This window comes from Schistocerca cancellata, chromosome 5 (genome assembly GCF_023864275.1).
Source record: "Schistocerca cancellata isolate TAMUIC-IGC-003103 chromosome 5, iqSchCanc2.1, whole genome shotgun sequence".
NCBI lineage: Eukaryota > Metazoa > Arthropoda > Insecta > Orthoptera > Acrididae > Schistocerca > Schistocerca cancellata.
In genome coordinates, this window is record NC_064630.1 from 526506730 (window position 1) to 526527730 (window position 21001).

At 39.7% G+C, this 21001-nt stretch overlaps 1 protein-coding gene across 1 annotated transcript in view; it reads left to right on the forward strand.

Annotated features, from left to right (window-relative positions):
- Positions 1 to 21001, forward strand: part of LOC126187737 (juvenile hormone acid O-methyltransferase-like) — a 127392-nt gene that overhangs the window by 75419 nt on the left and 30972 nt on the right. The window lies entirely within an intron of this gene.

Sequence of the window (21001 nt, forward strand, 5' to 3'; positions counted from 1 at the left end):
GACCGGTGTTTCTCGCGCCATCCCTTGGTCTCTGCCATCCATGACCATCTCGCTGATATTCACCGTGCTGCTTGTTCCATTGACTTCCTTTGGGTCCCTGGCCATGTGGGTATCCCGGGTATTGAGCTCGCTGATCGTTTGGCTGGGGGAGCAGTCACTTACCCACCGTTTTCTGTAACCCCTCCTGCAGCGGATTTACGGCTTCATATCAAATCCCATTTCGCACAGTCATGGGCCAATTCTTGGGAGTCTACTCCCCTGTCCAATAAACTTTGTCCGATTAAGGTGACACCAGGCCCGTGGCGTTCTTCCTTTGGCCTCTCCCGAAAGGCCACAACCACCCTGTGCCGTCTCCACGTCGGCCATACCAGGCTGACCCATGGTTTTCTTTTGCGTGATGAGCCACCCCCACTTTGTGGTTGTGGAGCCTTCCAGTTGGTAGCCCACATTTTGGTTGAATGCCCCCTTCTTTTGGCTCTGCGTGCCAAGTACAGACTCCCCCACGCTTTACCTTTGATGTTGGCTGACGATTCCCGGATGGTCTCTCTGGTTCTCGGTTTCCTCCGGGAAAGTGGTTTTTATTCTCAGTTTCAAGGTTTTTAATCTCTTTTGTGTTGGGGCATGGCGGTGAGTGTTCGGGTGTCTCCCACTGTACGCCGTGTTCGGAGATTCCCGATTCCCCTCCCTGACCGAGATCCTATTTTCTTCCCCTTTTACTCTTTTTTTACCCGGTTTTGAGGATTGGTTAGTCTCATTTTCCCATACGTACTTCTACATTCTAGCGGTTGCACCTTTTAAGTCACAGGTGGTCTTGCCTATGCTGCTTCAGCATGGCGTTGGGTTCGTTCTTTTGCTGACTTCCCTCATTTTGTTTTTACCATTGACAACATGACTGCCCTTTTACGTTTTTAGCTTTTTCCCTTTTATTGTTCTGACTTTCTTGAGATGTCCCATTAGCGAATGGACCATATTTGAAACAAGGGACTGATGACCTTGCTGTTTGGTCCCTTAAACCTCAAACAACCAACCAACGAATGAGGTATACCTCTCCAGAATCTGCTTCCCAGTCACATCCAGCCGTGGTGAACTGTGTTGACTATCAAATAGTTTCCCATTTACAATTTGTAATGAACTTCGTAAGTATGTGCTATGATGATGAAATTTTATTAAAAAAAGAGTTGGTTCTAGATCTGTCGAGGAGTCTCCACGCAAGATATCTTGGTCCGTTCTCCATACGACAAAATTCCTAATCCAGTCTCACATTTTGCTTGATATCCCGTACGATCCTACTTTCGACAGTAAGTGTACGTGTGTTATTGGTCGGAGACTTTTCAGAAATTGAGAAATACTGCATCTCGCTGACTGTCTTGATCCATGGGTTTCAGGATGTTATAAGACGCTAGTTGGGATTCACATGATCGATATTTTTTATGTCCTTGCAGGTTGGTGTTAAAAAGTTGTTCTGTTAGAGATACATCATTATGTTCAAGATGAGAGGATTCTATAACAAATAGATGTCAAGGATATTGAACTACAGTTACACGGATCACTTCTGCTACCCTTCCTGCAGGTGGGTCTCACAGGGATGGGCACAACTCTTCGTTAGGAGATTCACGGTACATCATTGTTGAAAGAGGGGTTAACTCAGCCAGAAATTTGGTATACAATCTGATACGCACTACATCGGGCTCTGGCGCCCTGTTAGACCTCAGAGATTTGTTTCTTTTGACAATACACATACTAAGATCAACACTGCCTAAAAGTGTTGGGAAGAATAAACGAAAGGGTACTTCACAGAATGAGAGGTACTTCAGTTCTTAAGGAGAAGTTTACTATCTTTGGCCCGAAAAAAGCATGTTCATTGAGAATTATTTTCTCGGGATTTGTTATAGATACCAATATCAAATGTGGTCAAAATGTTCATTTATATTTTCTCTAAAAACTGGAAATTTTTGACCGGAAATGTCGAATAGCAAAGGCGGAAGTCCCCTCAGAACGAAACAAAATTTCGATGTAGACCTCCACGCGCGGTATGTCACAGGTCAGCCGGCTCGTCTGAAATAAACATTGAGTCGACGTTAGCGAAGTATATAAGAGTCTTTGAGTTGTACCTAGCTTAATTTATTTGGACCATAAGAAACGAAATGGCGGCCATTTGAAAAAATAGAGTTTTCCATAGATTTTTCGACTTAGTCGGCCAAGTAAAAATATATATAGTTGATGGATCGGAATAAGTGGTAAAACTCGTAGACAATTTAGTTAGCTTCGTCGTAAACAAAGAATCATGCCAATCGGTTCAATAGATTTGAAGTTACCATACCGCGCGATAAAAAAATCATTTCGATAAAAGCTCGTTTGAAGTTCTGACTACATATAAATGCAATATTATGCAACTTACGTTCAATCTGCTATTCCGGGTCCATAAACTAGTCATCCCTCAAAGAGGGCGTTCTGCTCAATCTGGGCCATCCTGCGCTGCTCCAGAGCCGCTCGTACGGCCGGTGACAAGCGGTTTTCGGGCGCTTTAATCCGGTGGTCGTCGGAATGCTTGGCGAACTGAGTCGAAGAGTCCCAAGGTGACGTCATCGTTGTCATGGTCTTCAGAATTGCTGAATACCGTTGGTTGAAGCTGCTCACTGCCAGGGAAGTCGCAATCTCCATGGTCTTTGCACCAGAATGCAAATGCTTGGGGGCTAACTTCCAAACACACGCTTTCAAACTTTCATTTATTTTTATTTATTTATTTATTGTTCCGTGGGACCAAATTAAGGAGAAGTCTCCATGGTCATGGAACGAGTCAATACATGAAATTATAACACGATATTAGAAACAGATAAAATGAAATATAAAAAATCATATTCAGGTGACAAGTTGTAAGTTTAAATGAAGAAAATCAACATTGTAACACTGGAATTTGCTTAATTTTTTAGCTCTTCCAGGAGCTCCTCGACAGAATAGGAGTGAGCCATGAGGAAACTCTTCAGTTTAGACTTAAGAGTTTGGGCTACTGCTAAGATTTTTGAGTTCTTGTGGTAGCTTATTGAAAATGGATGCAGCAGAATACTGCACTCCTTTCTGCACAAGAGTCAAGGAAGTGCATTCTACATGCAGATTTGATTTCTGCCTAGTATTAACTGAGTGAAAGCTGCTAACTCTTGGGAATAGGCTAATATTGCTAACAACAAACGATATTAAAGAAAACATATACTGTGAGGGCAATGTCAGAATTCCCAGATTTTTGAATAGGGGTCGACAAGAGGTTCTCGAACTTACGCCACATATAGCTCGAACAGCCCGTTTTTGAGCCAAAAATACCCTTTTTGAATCGGAAGAATTACCCCAAAAAATAATACCATACGACATAAGCGTATGAAAAAATGCGAAGTAGACTACTTTTCGTGTTGAAGTGTCACTTATTTCAGATACTGTTCTAATGGTAAATAAAGCAGCATTTAGCTTCTGAACAAGATCCTGGACATGGGCTTTCCACAACAGCTTACTATCTATCCGAACGCCTAGGAATTTGAACTGTTCCATCTCGCTTATAATATGCCCATTCTGTCTGATCAAAATATCGGTTCTTGTTGAATTGTGAGTTAGAAACTGTAAAAACTGAGTCTTACTGTGATTTAGCATGAAATTATGTTCCACAAGCCACGAACTTATTTCATGAACTACATTATTTGTTACTGTTTCAATATTACACACAAGATCCTTCACTATCAAGCTGGTGTCATCAGCAAACAGAAATATTTTTGAATCACCTGTAATACTAGAAGGCATATCATTTATATAAATAAGAAACAACAGTGGCCCCAGCACCGACCCTTGAGGAACACCCCACTTAACATTGCCCCATTGGGACTGAACATCACTACCACTCTCAATATTGCGGAGAATTACCCTCTGCTTTCTGTTCTTAAAGTAAGAGGCGAACCAATTGTAAGCTTCTCCCCTTACTCCATAATGGTCCAACTTCTGCAGCAATATTTTGTGGTCAACACAGTCAAAAGCCTTCGTTAAATCAAAGAAAACACCTAGCGTTCGCAACCTTTTATTTAATCCGTCCAAAACCTCTCAGAGAAAAGAGAATATAGCATTTTCAGTTGTTAAACCATGAAAGGTGGCTACACTGAGCCACAGCGCCAGAGATCGCGCTAGAGAGTATTGTTCTGCCGCCTCCACTGGCAGTGATTATTGAGAAGTAGCGGAGTGCAGTGCTTGCTGAGATGTCCTAGTGAAAAGTTCTTGTCGAGAGGTCGTAGTAGGGAGTGCTTGTGGAGATGTTGTAGTAATGAGTGCTTGTTCCATGTTTTATGCAGTTGTTTGATGGGCTAGACAGCAGATGTTGTTCTAATGGAGATATTGTAATGATTAGAGTGCTTTTCATCAATATATATGAAGGTAACAAACTCATTTTTTTTTCATTATTTCAGTGTCTTGAATAATGCGTCATTACAGGTTCAGTCAACAAAGCATCTGGCTGGTGTTCTTGTGTTAGAGTTTAATTCTGGTTTTCGTGTGTAATTATAGTATTTCTATTTTTTTAATTACTTCAATATAAATTGTACTTAAAATTTCTTATCTTATTGAAGAAGAACCGTGCCAGATGTGTACGTTGAGTCACACTTCCACACACAGAACAGCTACACTTGTGTTTGTTGGGTTCGTAGGTTTTATAGTTGCTGGGGACTTAATTAATTAATTGTGTTAACAGAAATTTTATTTCATTCTTTGTTGTTGTTCTATGCAGTCAGGTTGCGTACTAAAACTAGTCAGGGCCAACCGTTTACGACATTTCGTAATCGGACAGTCAGTTACGAAAAATTAAAAAGTATTTGCATTGCATTCTTATTTTTTTAATTAAGCCCCCATGCACGTGGTGACCACTGCTTCGGATCGTCCCTTGGAAATCTTCTGATAGTAAAAATAGCAGACAGTAGTATTGTTGAAGTAATTGGTAGTTCAGTAATTGTAGTCTATATTGCATGTGTAGATTTGGTAATGAACATTTGCAGCTGTCTTGTCATTCTTCCGACGGTATTTTTGCAGAATTTAATTTTTGATGTCTTGTATACAGGTCTGACAATTTTGTGCAATTGTGAAGGTTCTAATTGTTCGCTAATCGTGTTTAAGGGAAGCATTTCGTGTGAATGGTATTGTTGAGGATAAAGTCTCATTGTGTGTAATTTTCATATAGTGACGAGTTTTGTATATTTTGTAAATGATTACGCGATCGATGAAAAAGGCAAAAATGATGGATAGTGAGAATGACGAAATTGTTAACATGGCGAACTCGCCAACACAGGAGAACAGTGTGATGAATAGTGAAGTTGAAAACAATTTAATAAGTCGGGAAAATAGTCCGGAACCATTTCAAAATTTTTCTCAATCAGAAAATTCACAGAATCCGTGATTAACGACAGAAGATTCTGGAATAGTATCGAACTCAGATAGCTATGACGAAGGAAACTGGTTTTGCGGGAAATGTTAGGGGTGAAAAGAATTTTGAAACAGTTAATATGGAGCAGTTGATGGGTGTAATATTAAATTTGGGATCTGAATTAAAAACAGTGGCAGCACGGTTAGACTCACAAATAGGAACAATTAAAACAGAGATGGGAACTTTGGGATCACAGTTACGATCTGAACTAAAAACTGATATGGGAACAATGGGAACACAGTTAGACTCACTGGGATTGCAGTTAGGATCTGAATTAAAAACAGTGGCAACACGATTAGATTCACAAATAGGAACAATTAAAACAGATGGAAACAATGGAAACACGGTTAGACTCACGAATAGGAACATGTTTAAAAAATATGAAAGATGAATTAAAGAAAGAAATTAAAGTAGTACAACCGATTTTGAATGCTCACAATAATAGATTAATTGCAGAAGAGATTAGACAAATGGAACAGGATAGAGAACAGGAAGAAAGAGATCGCGCGATAGTACAAAAATTTTCAGAGTTAAATTTACAACGTGGACACGATAAGGAAGAAATACTTGAAAGAATAGAGGAATCCATACCAAATGACAGAATAAATAACCTAACACAACAATATGAACAGTTAACTAATAAATGTGTCAATACTGAAACCAGAGTCGCGACACTTACGGAAGACGTAAATAAACAGAAAGAACAAATAGGTGATTTATCGGAAAGAGTTGAGATTTCAGATAAATTGACAAGTCTTAGCTTAAATGGGGACAGAGATTCAGATGATACAGCTCCATTGCCATTTTCAGAAACCGAAGAGTACCAGAACATAAATAAGCATGTTGAAAATCAGGGAAAAATTAATGAACGCGTTAAAAGGGTAGTTGAGGCATTACGAAAGCAAGTCAGACAAATCGAAGGCGAAATTGTAGGAAAAGACAGCAGAAGAAATTTAGAATCACAGATAGCAGAGGGGTTTGAGGAAAGTAATTTATTTCATTTACGAGATGCAACAAGAGAGCGCCAGGCGCGCGAACTTGACAATAATCGACATTCGGACTGGGACAGACGCGGTAGGTCTTTATCGCCACGAGGAGAAAACTTTGACTATAAACACTTCTTAACTGTTCGGAAATTTAAGATCTTTCGCAAATCTAAGAATGACATACATCCAGGTTCATGGTTAGCTCAATTTCTGTACGCACTTCCGCCAAATTTGCCACTAAGTTACAAACTGAAATTTATGTGCAGCTATTAATGTCCTCAGGGGATTCACTACACTAAGTGAATATGTGCCGTAGCGTGCATAGGGCCCCGAGCTGTAGTGGTGCTACTTCCCTTTTAGTTTTCTGCACTGCTGCCTACTCTTTTACTATTCTTTGCATCTATCAAAACAACTCTTCGACTATCAATCTATCTAGAGAGTCGGTAAAAAATAACCGGATATGACTATTTTACCCAAAAGTAATTTCGGAAATTACCGTTTGGACTTACTGTATCTTCAGCAGCATTAATTCGTAGTTTAAACAAAATTTTACCTGTTTATCTTCGTGACAATATTACTTCATATGTTGACGATATTCTTATTGCTAAACGTTCTTGGAGTGAGCACAACAAAATTTTGGATTCATTATTACGTAATTTTGCAAAAGTTGGCATTACAGTGAACTTGAAAAAATCTGAATTTGGTCGTTCTTAGGTGAAATTTCTCGGTCATATTATTTCTACAGAAGGTATTCTTCCTGATCCAGAGAAACTAGACGCTATTCGTAATTATGCTATTCCTACCACAAAACGTGATGTTCGTAGTTTCCTTGGTGTCTGTAATTTTCTCAGACGCTTTGTTAGATTGGACGATTTGGCCACACCTCGTTTATGTGAACTGTCTGGTAAGAATTCTAATTGGTGTTGGGATGAGGAAGCTCAATCAGAATTTGAACAACTTCGTGATGCTTTAGTTGCTGCTCCACTTCTTTCACATCCGGATTTATCTAAAGATTTTTGTTTGGCGACGGACTCATCATACAAAGGCCTAGGTGCACACTTATTTCAAGAGATAGAAGAAAACAGCGTTGTAGTACAGAAAACTATTGCAATTGGAAGTCGTGTTCTCTCTAAATCAGAAAACAATTATTCGATTACGGAACTTGAAGCTTTGGCTGTTGTTTGGGCTTTTACAAAATTTCGGACATTTTTGTTTGGCAGACATACTAAGGTTTACAACGATCATCGAGCTCTGGAATTTCTTATGTCAACAAAATTAACTCATGGAAGATTGTCACGATGGGCGCTGTACCTACAGGAATTTGATTTTAGTATTGTTTACATACAGCGATCTTCAAATAATATTGCTGAGGCTTTATCACGTGCACCTATGGGTTTGAAACAAAGTGCCGAAGAGGAGTGCAAAGGAAACAATTATTGTTTGTTGTATATTCAAGGTATTGCGTTTGAGAATTTTATTCCGTCTTCGCTCCAGGACATCGCTAAGCAGCAAAATAAGGATCCAATCTGGAAGGACATTAAGGAGAAATGGAGGAGAAAGGAAAGCGTAGCAATTAGTCAGCATTATTTAGTTCGCAATGATATTCTTGTTAAACGAAAATCGGTCGACAACTCTGTTTGGTTAGTTTGTATTCCTGATGAGTGGGTCAATAAATCGATTTGGTACACACATTTCAGTTATGCACACTTTGGTCCCAGAAAATGCTTTCATAAATTACGAGAAAATTGCTACTTCAGTAAAATGGAAAAACGTATTCGATCTGTTCTTGCCAAATGCAAATTACGTCAAAAGGCTAAGCCGCCAACTATTTCTCACAGAGCACCGTTATTTCCTATCATTCCAGCGAAATTAAACGACATGGCTGCAGTCGATTTGTTCGGTCCAGTGGTTCGTTCTACTAATGGTTTTGCGTACATTTTCGTAGCAGTGGAACTGACATCAAAATATGTGTTTTACACCTTTACGCAAAGCAACAGCTCGTTCATTATCTAATGCTTTCATCAAACATTTTCTTAAAGAAGTGGGTCATGTTGATAAGGTTATATCAGATAATGGATCAAAGTTTCGTTCTAAAATTTGGCTTCGTACTCTACGGCGTCGTAAAATTAAACCAATTTTCATTTCACTTTTTCACCCTCAATCTAACGCTTCAGAGAGATGGATGAAGGAAATCATAAAATTGTGTCGTCTTTGTCATCAGAATCACAGAACGTGGGATCAGTATCTTCATATTTTTCAAAACATTCTGAATGAACTCCCTAATGATTCATCTTCTTTACCGCCTATACTGATATTTAAAAACAAAGCACCGACAAATCGCATTTCTGAAATCGTTCCTTTTCCGCCTTCACGGAAACTGCGGCATTCTGAAGTTGTCAACCTGGCTTTGCAAAATATTGCACCTGCGGCTGCTAGAAGAGAGAACTCAGCTAAGTGTCCTGTTCGTTTAAAAAACCTTGTCAGTTGGTCAAAAGGTGTTAATTAAATCTCACCGTTTGTCTCACAAAGGAAAAGGCTTGTGTCGCAAATTTTTTCTGCTTTATAACGGTCCATACAGGGTTCGCAAAATCATTCATGATAACACTGTTGAAGTAGAAACTCTTAAATCTCGGCGCTCTAAGGGAATACATCATATATCGAACGTTAAAATTTTTGTGGAATGACATACTTTTGAGAAACTAACAGTTGTATGTAAACACACGGAGAAAGCAAGGATACCGCGCCGTGTTCCGGCGGCGGCAGATACTCAAAGCAACAGTCAAGTCTGCGCGCCGCACAAGGCAGTCGTTCACCGCAAACAATTACTTCCTACGTCGGGCGCCTACAGCTGATCGAGCGCTCAGTGCGAATGCACTGACAGCTGTAAACACATACAGTCTAATTTCTCCGATTAAATTCAGTATAAAGCTATAGTGACTTGATAAATTATGTTATTAACGTTCAGTATTTTTCAGGATACGGTTGTGTAAAATATTTAAGACCTTCAGGTAAATTCTGTGTGTCCGACGTTAAGTGGACTTGCTATCGAGAAATTTTCAGGAAGAATGTAATTTCGAAGAATAAACTAATAAACTAAAAAGGTAACTATTAATTGGGTTTATTTTTCAGGTAACATATTTCCACTTAGGTACGTACTTTAGACGTAATTTGCTGCTCCCGATTACGTGATTCATACTTTGTGCTAAATTTCATGTTCTATGAATTTACTTGTGAAGCGACGTGCTTGCGTACGTTAACTGATATTGACAATGATTGATTAATGATCAGGGTTGTTACCTGTGTATATTATGCGTCGCTTGGCTGCACTACTTTTTCACTGATGTCATATTTTTTTATTATGTGCCTGCTGTGCCTATTTATTTAAATTATAATTGTCACCTGATTAGTTGTGCTGATATGGTTATGTATGTAGGTTACACTTTGTGATTTATCTGCTTGTGTTTTCATGTTTACTTACTAAGATTACATATGAACATTTATTTGCTTATGCTGATATGATGACAATGACCTGTTTATTATGTAAGATACCTATTTGCTGCTTTTCGTATGGATTGCATATTAACACATTTCTGTTTTTTTGTCATAACTACTCTTTAATTTGGTGTATAGAAATGCTGATATACTGTGTACGAACATAGAGTTTAGGTTACACTGTGGTATTAATTATAGATTGTTCGCTTGGCAGAGCCTCGTTGTAGGAATTGTGCTGCATCCACTTGTTGACATTCTGTTCTCTACTGGTTTATTTTCTCGCTATTGTATGTTTTGCTTACGCTCAGTGCCTTATATTTTAAGATAAGAAAATGAACTGCTATAATGCTACGAACGACATTGGTACAAGAAACTTCATTGAAGTCACATGAGCTGGAGGTTTTATGGAAGCTGTATAAATTTATGCTAATAGGAAGGAAGTTAACGACATGACATACCAACACTAGGTTTAGATCCTTGACAGTTATTACACTGCATTCTTCATGAGCAATTGAAATAGCAAGTGACACTTGACACAAGAAATACTCCACATGTTTGCTTTTGTTTACCATAATTCTTGAATTAGTGGACACACTGTGAAATATTACGATGATACACACTCCGTAATCGTACTTAATTACTGAGAGTTCTTCGAACTAAAGGCTGTTAGAAGTCATGTATGCATTTCTTTTATTTAATGATGGACAAGGTAACCAAAATGTATTTTATAATTCATAATAAGTAGATGATTTGGCTCAGGTGGACTATACAGAGGTTGTGTGTTGACATTGTGTCTTCAGATTGCATGGGATGATAAATTGAAGTTTGCACTAGGATTTTATCTGTACTTGTTCGAGGAGACTGACTAGAGGAAAGAGTTGTTATGGAAGTGAAATGATATTGGTAATAAGGTTTATATGTATCGACGTATTGAAGAGGTATTATTGAGGGATTGAGATTGTGTGAAGTTGATGATTATTGGAGTTTTGGTGGACAAGAGGTAAGGTAAATGATATTGATGACAAGGTTTATATGTATCGATGTAAGAGGTATTATTGAAGTATTAAGATTATGTGATGCTGATGGTTATTGGAGTTTTGGTGGATAAGAGGTAAAGTAAGTGAGGAGCAAATTTTTTTTGTTGGTTTATATGGAACAAGGAAGATGAAATTGGCAGACTAGAACACTCAAGTAGAAAGAAGATTGGCTACACACACACACACACACTTTGTTAAATCAATAAGCAGTATATACTTTTTTTTTGGAGAGAGGAATCATTTGCATATCTTGGCACACTGACAGTTGTTCAGAAACTGTACAATTTGATTTAGCTTGGCAAACATTGGTCTTGACATGATGACTATGATGTTGACTATTATTGACTGTTATACATTGCTGCCGCTACTACTTGATACACATGATGAACATCAAACCTTTGACAGAATTGCATTTACACAGTTAACACTATTCAATTACACAGTAGTACTTAATGTGGATGAAAGATGAGTGAGTGTGTTTTGTGTGTTTTCCTTTCCTAATCCCAAATAATTAGTCCCAACCTATCTCCTAAATATTATTTTTACTTGTTTGTAGTGGCTTGCACTGACACTCATAAATATTATAGGTTTACTGATATTTGTGCACTTGTAATAGTATGCACTTGTAATAGTTAAGATGACAATTATCTGATATCATTTGTGTGTTTTAGTGTAAGAGCTTTGATAATAATTTTGTAAAAGCAATTGTGTGTGCATTCAAACTGTTGTTCACACCTGCATCTGTTCAATATTGATGCGTGACACTTAGAAATGTTTGATTTCTGCTGATGAACTGTCTGATTAGTGATAGTGAATATTACGGACTGTTACCTGCACTTGTTCAACATAATGGGTGCCACTTGGAAATGTTTAATTACTGCTGATGAACTGTCTAATTAGTGATGGTGAATATTATGGACTGTTACCTGCACTTGTTCAACATAATGGGTGCCACCTGGAAATGTTTAATTACTGCTGATGAACTGTCTAATTAGTGATAGTGAATATTATGGACTGTTACTTGCACTTTTTCTACGTGATTGGTGCCACTAGGACATGTTTCATTTCTGCTGATGAACTGTCTAATTAGTGATAGTGAATATTATGGACTGTTACTTGCACTTTTTCTACGTGATTGGTGCCACTAGGACATGTTTCATTTCTGCTGATAAACTCTGATCAACAGTATGATTAGTGATAGTGAATATTATGGACTGCTGTCTGCACCTGCTTAACATTGCTGGGTGCCACTGATGGACTGTTTCTACTGAAATGGTGTCACTTGTTGCTGTAGCACCTGTACAACATTGCTGGGTGCCACTGTTGGAACTGCTTCTACTGACATGATGTCACTTGTTGCTGTCTGCACCTGTTTAACATTACTGGGAACCACTGATGAACTGCTTCTACTGACATAATGTCACTTGCTGGTGTCTGCACCTGCTCAACATTGCTGGGTGCCACTGATGGACTGCTTCTATTGAGATGATGTCGCTTGTTGGTGCCTGCACCTATTCAACAATGCTGGGTGCCACTGATGGACTGCTTCTACTGAAATAATGTCACTTGTTGGTCTCTGCACCTGTCAACATTACTGGGTGCCACTGAAGGACTGCTTCTACTGAAATGATGTCACCTGTTGGTGTCTGCACCTGTACAACATTGCTGGGTGCAACGGGTGGAACTGATTCTACTGAAATGATGTCACTTGTTGGTATTTGCACCTGTTGACCATTGCTGGGTGCTACTGCTGGAACTGTCAACTACTTGTTTCTGGAACTATGGAAATCATTTATGTGAATATTTGTATAAACTGATTTTTTGTGTATTTACTGTTTATGAAATGTTATGAGACTCTTACCTGTACATATTCGATTGAATTGTTTAACCACATGATACTTGTGTAAACTATTATGTAAAGTCACATGTTTGAAAGAACTTGTATTCCTTACTGTATTTTATATATTAGGTTATTGAAAGGTCAGTGCAAAGCCAAAATTTTATCTAGTTATGGGACATTTACGTATTAATATTATCTTTTATTTTTGTCTATTTTTTTTGGACGAATTTGGTGGTATTTTTCACCACCAATGCTGGCAAAAATACCATCAAATTATAGCCCGTGGAGGAAGGGCATATGAAAGGTGGCTACACTGAGCCACAGCGCCAGAGATCGCACTAGAGAGTATTGTTCCGCCGCCTCCACTGGCAGTGATTATTGAGAAGTAGCGGAGTGCAGTGCTTGCTGAGATGTCCTAGTGAAAAGTTCTTGTCGAGAGGTCGTAGTAGGGAGTGCTTGTGGAGATGTTGTAGTAATGAGTGCTTGTTCCATGTTTTATGCAGTTGTTTGATGGGCTAGACAGCAGATGTTGTTCTAATGGAGATATTGTAATGATTAGAGTGCTTTTCATCAATATATATGAAGGTAACACTCATTTTTTTCATTATTTCAGTGTCTTGAATAATGCGTCATTACAGGTTCAGTCAACAAAGCATCTGGCTGGTGTTCTTGTGTTAGAGTTTAATTCTGGTTTTCGTGTGTAATTATAGTATTTCTATTTTTTTAATTACTTCAATATAAATTGTACTTAAAATTTCTTACCTTATTGAAGAAGAACCGTGCCAGATGTGTACGTTGAGTCACACTTCCACACACAGAACAGCTACACTTGTGTTTGTTGGGTTCGTAGGTTTTATAGTTGCTGGGGACTTAATTAATTAATTGTGTTAACAGAAATTTTATTTCATTCTTTGTTGTTGTTCTATGCAGTCAGATTGCGTACTAAAACTAGTCAGGGCCAACCGTTTACGACATTTCGTAATCGGACAGTCAGTTACGAAAAATTAAAAAGTATTTGCATTGCATTCTTATTTTTTTTAATTAAGCCCCCATGCAACCATTTCTAAAACCAAACTGAACATTTGACAGCAAATTATGTGAATTTAAATGCTCCAGTAACCTTGTATATACAATCTTCTCGATAACTTTAGCAAACACCGATGGCATAGAAATAGGTCTAAAATTGTCAACATTATCAATGTCTCCCTTTTTATAAAGTGGCTTCACTACCGAGTACTTTAATCGGTCAGGAAACCGACCACTCCTAAAGGAAAAGTTACAGATATGGCTGAGAACTGGGCTAACATACATAGAACAATACTTCAGTATTCTGCTAGGTACCCCGTCATATCCATGAGAGTTATTGGTCTTCAGTGATTTAATTATTAACTGAATCTCCCTCTTGTCAGTATCATGGAGAAGCATTTCAGGTAACAGTCTCGGAACACTTTTTTCTAAGAGCGCTATGATTCCCTGTTGGGACTAGGTTTCTATTTAGTTCACCTGCTATATTCAGTAAGTGATTATTAAATACTGTACATATATGCGACTTGTCAGTAACACGGACATTCCCACTACGCACTGATTCTATATCCTCGACCTGTCTCTGCAGACCAGCAACTTCATTTACGACTGACCATATGGTTTTAATTTTATCCTGAGACTTAGCTATTCTATCTGCATACCACATACTTTTTGCCTTCCTAATAGCATTTTTAAGCACCTTACAATACTGTTTGTAATGGGCTGCTGCATTCAGATTTTGACTGTTTCTAACGTTTTGATATAATTGCCACTTTGTTCTACAAGATATTCTTATCCCTCTAGTCAGCCACCCAGGCTGCCTGTTTGTGCTAGTACCCTGTTTGAAACGTTCTAACGGAAAGCAACTTTCAAAGAGCATGAGAAAAGTCTTGAGAAAAGCATTATATTTATCGTCTACTGTATCAGCGCTATAAACATCTTGCCACTCTTGTTCCTTTATAAGGTTTACGAAGGTCTCTACAGCAACTGGATCAGCTTTCCTGAACAGCTGATGACTATATTTAACACGTGTTGCAGCATAAAAATCTTTTAAAGTTAAAATTTGCGCATCATGATCTGAAAGGCCATTCACCTTTTAGCTAACAGAATGCCGTTCTAGTAATGAGGAATGAACAAAAATGTTGTCTATGGTTGTTCTACTGTTCCCTTGCACTCTCGTTGGAAAGAATACGGTTTGTATAAGATTATATGAATTAGAGGTCTACCAGCATCCTCTTCCTTGCACAATCACTTATACAATTAATATTGAAGTCACCACATATAACAAACTATTTGTATTTCCTATAAAGTGAACCAAGAACCTCCTCTAGCTTTAGCAAAAATGTTGTGAAATCGGAGTCTGGGGATCTATAAATAACAACAGTTCCAAGTTTAACTCCGTTAAATTTAACCACACCTGCACAACATTCAAACACCTTTTCAATGCAGTACTTTGAAACATCAATTGCGATGCCGTTTTTCACATACATGGCTACTCCCCCACACCGCAAAGAGCTCCTCGAAAAGCAGCCAGCCAACCTGTATCCTGGTAAAGAAAGCCTTTGAATTATTTCCTTATTTAAGAAGTGTTCAGATGTACCAATAATTTCAGTCAACATCTATAAGCAGTTCACTAACTTTATCTCTAATACCTTGTATATTTTGATGAAATATACTAATTCCCTCGTTACTCGGATACCTAAGCTTTGTCGAAAGAGGTTCCTTTGTTAGAGAGACATCCCTTAAGCAGGAATACCTATCAGCTGACTTCAATCTAAAAAAGGTGCAGCGCTGACACCCACTACTGCAGGAATTTTCCCATGAGTGGTCCCACCAACCCCACCTATGCTGTCACCTATAAGCTTTGCCAACCTCCCCTTCCCATACCTGTTGAGGTGCAGGCCGTGTCTAATGAAACCCGTCCTGCTGATAGACTCCACCGACACCACTGAAATGTGACCCATGCTTTCTGTCATCAGCGCACCCCCAAGTCTCATGTTATTACGCCTGACGGTTGTATTAAGATGAGGCCGATCGTGACGCTGAAACAGTTCCACGAAATGCACATTCGTGTTGCCAGTCTGAGTGGCTATCTTTTCCAGGTCACCATCTATGTTATACTCCCCATCCCTATCAATACTATTACCAGCCCCACCCACAATCACTACCTGATCCTCTTTAGTAAAATCCCTACATAACCCCCCTATGTTAACAGTCACCTGAGCCAACCCTGCATTAGGCTTCACAATGCTGGTGACCTGGTACTCACGCCCCAGCACTTCCTGCAACTGCTGGCCTACACCTTTGCTATGAGAACTACCTAACAGCAGAACCTTCTTCTTCCTCTTCGACTTTGCAACTGTTCTAGGCACAGTAACTACTGAGGTCTGCTGCATACTTCCTACATCTACAGCTACTAGAGATTCCTCTCCGCTAGACTCTGACAGTTGGTCATATCTATTGTAAACACCAATAGTAAAACTATCTGAAAATCTTCTTCTCTTAGCAGATCTCTTGCCAACAGCCAGCTCCCATTCCCCAACCCCCTTCTCCTTCTCATCCTATCTAGCTCCTCCTGTGCGTTTTTCAACTGCACCTGAAGGGCACAGATCTTACGCTCCTGCTCCTCTATCAACTTACTCTTGCTACATAACCTGCAGTTCCAGGAGAGGATCTCACCAGAGTGCCCACTGGCTTCCCCACTGTATCCCCCCCCAGTGAAAATACTTCGAACAAGTCTCACACAGCAATCCACTACTCACGAACCTACGGCAAAGCCCACACTTCTCACTCATGGTAAAATTTTACTTTTTCTAAGTTCCGCTACTACAATAAGATGTTAAAAACCTGACTACAATAATCACAAACTTACTCTACAAGGGAAGTAACTACTATTATTAACAGTATTAGTAAACAACAAATGTAAATATAACAAAAGACTAATACAGAAAGAGAATCAAACGTCTAATGACACAGTAACGAAGTTGTAAACAGTTCCCAAAAGGTCCTTCTGAAATTATTTCACCAGAAAACACCAAGAACACCGGTTGAAGACTACTAAAGTTCCTAAATAAACCACTATACACAAACAATTAATTAGTACTTATCTTTCGATGCGCCGCTACCGCTGCAACTGGTCAGCGCGGAATGTAAACACAGGCAAGAGGTTAAGTTTCTCGATACGAAACACTCACAAATATCAGGTCACAACACAAGAAAGGCAGAGGTGAATGAAGAAACCACTAATACGTCACTTATATAGTAAATATTATCACAAAAACCGTTAAAATATGTATCTGAAACCTAAAAAATATGAAAACTTAGAGAGCGATCTCACACGCAGTCACTCGCTTGTGACGTCACACCAAAGACCCAATTCATTTGAATTTGGTGTGTTTCCTCACAAGCACCGGTACAATAACTCGTCCTCCGAAAGAAAAAAACTGGTGCGCTTGAAAGGCAGATTTCAGGCAGGTGCATTTTTTGTTCAACCGCGAAAGACAAACATTTCCGCTCCGTATTCGGAAAAACCGTCGCAGGGGCGGATGCTATCCACTTTTGTGGATCCAAAGATGCAATTTAAAAAAAAACTATTTTTTGAACCAAAAGATAGTAAACCTCCCCTTAAAAGATAGTTAAATTCACGAAGTATTTGGCAGTATGAGCCCACTTGTCAGTATGAAGTTGCACCTTAACTGGTCTGAATGCGGGCACTGATTGGGAATGGTGTCATGAAGGTGTTGCATCGCCTCCACAAATGTTATCAGTGGTGCTAGAGACTCTGGACACAGGCTCTGGGATGGAGTTGACACCCGAGCTGGTCGCAAACATGTTCTATCGGGCACAGATCTTGGGATCTTGCCGACGACGGGAATACATCATCAAGCAGGCAGTTCATAAATTCGTGCCGTGTGTGGACGAGAGCGTCCTGTTGAAAAATGACACCACGATACTGTCAGTTGAAAGGTAACAAATGAGGACGCAGAATATCCGTGACGTACAGTTGCACTCTAGAGCTCTTCCAGTAACTACAAGCTGTAAATTCTAGTCAAAATCGACGGTTCCTCACACTAAGATGCCAGGAGTAACAGCGGTGTACCACTCCAAGAAAGAATGGAACCTCTTCCCAGGTAACCACCAAACACATCCTAGGTAGAAGCGCGGTTAATCACTGAACACAGTGCGAAGCCATTCATCAGCATTCCATGTTTTGCGGTCGTAGTGCGACTCAGATCCAGTTTTTTTTATTTATTTTTTTTAGTGGTGTTAACGGCAGCCTTCACATGGGAGAGTGGCCGGAGTGGCCGTGCGGTTCTAAGGCGCTACAGTCTGGACCCGAGCGACCGCTACGTTCGCAGGTTCGAATCCTGCCTCGGGCATGGATGTATGTGATGTCCTTGGAACTAATTAAACCTAGCTAACCTAAGTTCTAGGCGACTGATGACCTCAGAAGTTAAGTCGCATAGTGCTCAGAGCCATTTGAACATGGGAGAGTAATTCTTGTCGAGCTGCTGCTCGCGTCGACCAAAGGTGCGGAATGACTCAGAATGTTGGAGGGAGTCCATCACTTGAACACGGATGGCCGGCGCTGATGTAAAGGGTTTACGAGGTGTTCGGTGGACGACAGGGATTTTCCCTTGTTGTGGTTGGATGGGGTCGACCGGAACCTCGACAATGATTGTGCCTGTCCTTACAATCCCATGCAGTCTAAAATCGGGCCACTGTCGCATACGAATTCCTCACATATGTGGATATGGAGCGATACTACCAGACGGCGCAATGGAGACCCACGATGAGATACTTTACAAGCTGTTAATTCCTGAGAATGGTGTCCTTCAAGTGTAGGCTGTGTGTCCTTCGCAGTATTCAATCATCAGACTATGTTCATACCCCTTATGCGTCCACTGCGAGCACCGGCAGCAACACTAAACGTAGAAAACACTAATGAATTCTCGTGGCCTGTTTTCCTATCACAGAGGAATACAACTCTAATCATTTTCACACCAGATGACGGGTGTCGGTGTTGAAGTTACAGACACCAGGCGATGTCTTCCGGGTGCTTCATTTTTTGTTATGTAGTGTTCTTTCTTTGTAAAGGTACATTTGAAAACAGTTCAGACTTTTTGCTTAACAACCCTCAACTTCAGTTTCCGTTTTTTCAATGAGTGTCTGGACATTAACTTTGTCCCCACTAAGAGCATTTACATAGGACCAATATTTCTTTGTGTTTTGCAAGACATCCTTCCATAACGTTCTGCTACGGTAGTCACTGAAGGTTTCGCACATTGTCTTCATCACAGCCAAGCGCTTTTCATCCAGCAACTCTTTCAACAGTCAAACATTTTGCTTTAAGCAAAGCTAGGTTACAGATAATCTTCAGGCTCTTCCCCAGACCGAAATGCTCAAAATCCTTTGGCGAGTTACGTCACTACCGCTTTTTATCTAGTATACTGAATATATAAATCTTTCTAGGTCTTCTAGTTGCCCTTTGCTTTTTGGCAGTCACTATTGTTAAAACTTTCGCGTGGTCGCTAATACTACTTTCAATGCGGACGTCGTTAACGAGAACGGGTCTATTTCTTGCTGTTCCATCGAATCAATATTCCATCATCAGTAGGTTTTAGGACAGTCTGTTTTAGGTAGCACACGGGAAAGGCATTTAGTAATGTCTCGCAGGACGGCTTCTCACACATGCCTCTAAAAAAAAAAAAATTCCCTATTGTCAGTTGGCTGATACGTGTCCTTCGAGGACACGATGATTAGGGAACTTACTTACTAGTGAATTTAAACTATCTCAAACGTTTTCGGCTACCTCTGCAAGTGAGTCTGGTGATCGACAGGATTCAGTTACCAGTTTTTACCCAACATTGGTATTGCCTTCCCTAGACTACGTTGCATTCCGTTTAAATTACTACCTAGGTACATTTGAACTTCTTGTATACTGCGACAAACACCACCCCATCCACTTTTCATTACTCTATCTAGATTTTCGTCAAATATGTCACTATCAATTTCAATCAGGGATGTAGTCTTTCGTCCCTCTCTTTCAGTCTATACGCTCAAGAATAAATGACGGAAATTATAAGAATTTTAAAGAGTGGTATTAAAATTCAAGGTCAAAGGATATCAAAGTTAAGATTCGCTGATGACATTCCTATCCTCAGTGCTAGTGAAGAATTACAGGCTGTTGAATCGAATGCACAGTCTTAACTACAGAATAGCGAATGAGAGTAAATCGAATAAAGACGAAAGTAATGAGAAACAGTAAAATGAGAACAGCGAGACACGTAACTTCATAAAGGTGATCACGAAGCAGATGAAGTTAAGGGATTATGCTACTGAGACAGCAAAATAACCCATGACGGACGGAGCAAGGAAGACATAGAAAACAGATCAGCACTGGCAGAAAGGGCCATCCTGGCCAAGAGAAGTCTGCTGGTATAAAACACAGGCCTTAATTTGAAGAAATTTCTGAGAACGTACGTTTGGAGCACGGCATTGTACAGTAGTGAAACATCGATGGTGGGAAAACCGATACAGAAAAGAACAGAGTATTTAATATATGGGAATATAGTATAATATTGGAAATTAGGTGGGCTCATAAAGTAAGCCGGCCGCGGTTCTAGGCGCTTCAGTCCGGAACCGCGCGACTGCTACGGTCGCAGGTTCGAATCCTACCTTGGGCATGGATGGGTGTGATGTCCTTAGGTTAGTTGGGTTTAAGCATTTCTTAGTGTAGGGGACTGATGACCTCAGATGTTAAGTCCCATAGTGCTCAGAGCCATTTGAACCATTTGATGAGGTAAGGGATGAGAATATGTTGGCAAACGAGAGGAATCCGTGGTGGGCCACATTTAGCCATTCAGGAGACTGATGACTCAAAGAAAAAAGCTATTTCAGGTCTTAACCAGCTTTGTATCAGTTTATTATGCAATCTCCAGTGTTAGTGAAAGAAACGACGCAGCACGTTGTCACCAATGAAATGTCACCTGCTGACATTGGTATCCCCGAATGAGTGTAATAGGAAGGATATTGTTCATGGTATACGATGATGATTCATCGAACAAAATTACTTACAGCTGCTACGTTTTAAGAAAATGACCCAGTTAGGTATATGATTCAGCTCAGTCCAGTAAAAATTGTTGTAACGTCGCTTCAAATGTCGATAAAATAACAACCT